Source organism: Myotis lucifugus, unplaced genomic scaffold (genome assembly GCF_000147115.1).
Source record: "Myotis lucifugus unplaced genomic scaffold, Myoluc2.0 scaffold_10346, whole genome shotgun sequence".
NCBI lineage: Eukaryota > Metazoa > Chordata > Mammalia > Chiroptera > Vespertilionidae > Myotis > Myotis lucifugus.
The window spans coordinates 2,754-5,816 of NW_005881394.1; the positions used below are offsets into that span (position 1 = coordinate 2,754).

General features: G+C 40.9%; 1 pseudogene; it reads left to right on the top strand.

Annotated features, from left to right (window-relative positions):
• Positions 1-2,090: 2,090 nt before the first annotated feature.
• LOC102438009 lies at positions 2,091-3,048 on the top strand (annotated as a pseudogene).
• Positions 3,049-3,063: the final 15 nt, after the last annotated feature.

The following is a 3,063-nucleotide window of genomic DNA, read 5'->3' on the forward strand; positions in this document are numbered from 1 at the left end:
TATTTGAAAAAACCTTTGGGGATTGTGTTCAGGGAAGCAGAGTAAAATATAAAGAAAAAAGATTTAGCATGTGGGAAGTGGAAGATTTCAAGGTAAGGAACAAATCTTTGGGTCCGAAGAATATTGTAACAATTTTAAAAGGACAGAGCAGAGGTAATTGCTTTCTTATACTTTATGTGTTGTTAGTTTTTATCCTCACCAGAGGATATGTTCTTATTTATTTTTAGAGAAGAAGTAAGGAAGAGAGAGAGAAACATTGATGTAAGAGAGAAGCATCAATTGGTTGTCTCCCAAAGGAGCCCTGAACGGGGATTATACCTGCAACCTTTTGGTGTATAGGAAGACACTCCAACCAACTGAGACACCCGGCTAGGGCATACTTTATGTATTTTTTTTAAAATATATTTTATTGATTTTTTACAGAGAGGAAGGGAGAGGGATAGAGAGTTAGAAACATCGATGAAAGAGAAACATCGATCAGCTGCCTCCTGCACACTCCCTTCTGGGGATGTGCCCGCAACCAACGTACATGCCCTTGACCGGAATCGAACCTGGGACCCTTGACTCCGCAGGCTGACGCTCTATCCACTGAGCCAAACCGGTTAGGGCACTTTATGTATTTTTAAAAATATATATATTTTATTGATTTTTTACAGAGAGGAAGGGAGAGGGATAGAGAGTTAGAAACATCGATCAGCTGCCTCCTGCACACCCCCCACTGGGGATATGCCCTCAACCAAGATACATGCCCTTGACTGGAATCGAACCTGGGACCCTTTGGTCCGCAGGCCGACACTCTATCCACTGAGCCAAACCGGTCAGGGCATATTATTTTTCTTTTTAAAAGATATATTTTTATTGATTTCAGAGAGGAAAGAAGAGGGAGAGAGAGATAGAAACATCAATGATGAGAGAGAATCATTGGTCAGCTGCCTCCTGCAGGCCCACATTGGGTATTGAGCCTGAAACCCAGGCATATAACTTGACCAGGAATCAAACCATGACCTCCTGGTTCAGAGGTTGACACTCAACCACTGAGTCATTCCTGCGGAGCTTACGTCTTTTTAAGATAGTTCAGCTAGAGACTCAGTTACTAAGTAGCAAACTTGGGGTGAATGTTTGGTGTATCAATCTGGGGCCTTGAGGAGTATCTCAGGTTTTCTCTACCTTTAAATACTTAGCTGTTGATAAGAAGTTCCCTGTAAACCGCTTATTTTGTCAGTATTTGCATTTTGCTGCCCAGGAATTTGGTTTTGTGTGCTTTTCTTGCTTTGGGACAAATTGGCCTTCTATTGATAGGTGTGCTGTATGTAAGATACTATTTCAGCCTAGAATTTGGATAAGCACTGGCTGATGCATATAAGAGTCAATGAAGCCTTTACTCTTAAAAAGATCAGCGTTTGTATTTTCTTCTTTCTACCATGTAGCTCTTCTAGAAATAGTATTTGGGTTTATTTATTTATTCTTTTTTAAAATCTTCACCTAAGGATATTTTCCCATTGATTTTTAGAGAGAATGGGAGAGAAAAGGAAAGACAGAGAGAAACATCGATGTGAGAGAAACACATCGATTGGTTGCCTCCTGCACAAGCCCTGGGCCCAGGCTGGGGAGGAGCCTGCAACCAAGGTACATGCCCTTGACCAGAATCGAACCCAGGACCCTTTGGTCCACAGGCCGATGCTCTATTCACTGACTCCTTCAGCTGGGGTAAATGGAGTTACTATCAATTATTGTAAATGGGTTTTAGAGACTTAATGGTTCTGTCTTAGTAAAGTAACAACCTTTAATTCTCTAATTTTATCAACTATAAATTGCAGTTTTCTCCAGCTATCAATTGTTCCTATATGATAGCTAGAGCTGAAAAGATGTGGTATTTATTTCAGGGTACATTTACAATTATATAGTGAAACTGAGATGTGACAAGTGCATCACCAACTACCTTGTTAAAGGAATCAGTTGCTCATTAGTCATGCCTCTATTCTGCAGGTATTTCCTACAAATACCGCAGGCGATACGTTTTTATGTGTGTCACTTTAACTTATTTTACTAATAGTTATTTTCTTTTATTTGTTGAATTTGCTCCAGGATTCCAGAAAAAAATTAAAAAGAGCCTTAAAGATAAAGTTTAAAGAATGATTTACCGAACCTGAGACCGTGTGTTTCCAGAATGGCAGCAGCGATGGATGTGGATACCCTGAGCGGCACCACCAGCGGCGCGGGCAAGAAGCGCTTTGAAGTGGAAAAGTGGACAGCAGTAGCCCTCTGGGCCTGGGACACTGAGGTTGATAACTGTGCCATCTGCAGGAACCACATTATGGATCTTTGCATAGAATGTCAGGCGAACCAGGCATCTGCCACTTCTGAAGAGTGCCCCTTTGCGTGGGGAGTCTGTAATCATGCTTTTCACTTCCACTGCATCTCTCGCTGGCTCAAAACACGGCACGTGTGTCCGCTGGACAACAGAGAGTGGGAATTCCAAAAGTATGGGCACTAGAAAAAGAATATTCTCCATCAAGCTCAACTGTTTTGTTATTCATTTAATGACTTGCCCTCCTGTTACTTAATTGTAAGTTAGATAGAACTGGGTCTTTTCCGCTCTGTCTTTTCAGTTTGCTACTCCTGCAGTCCTATTGTGTTCCGTGTCAAATAAAATCCAGTTGGGTTCTAAAAAAAAAAAAAGACCTAACCTGGCTAGAGAACCTGGCTAGGCTGCTGATCAACTGGAAAAAAGAAAAAAAAAAAAAGAATGATTTACCATTAATGACTAGCCTTTCTAATTTCTTCTTGACTACAGAGCTTAGCTGATAAACTTGACTTGGTCAAGAAGCTACCAAGATCTATTCTACTTGTTCAGGGTTTACCAGTTGCTTTAAATGTCTCTCAAATGCCCTAACCTTCATGCAAACTTCCTAAAAAGTGGGCCAAGATGGTCTTAATCTCTTCTAGCCATCCATTAACACACTATACATACCAGTGTTTCTGAAGCCAGCAGGATTCCTTAAGATACTACCAGGTGTTCAGGGTGAAATAAATTTGGGAAACACTGGATATTATATTCCGGAA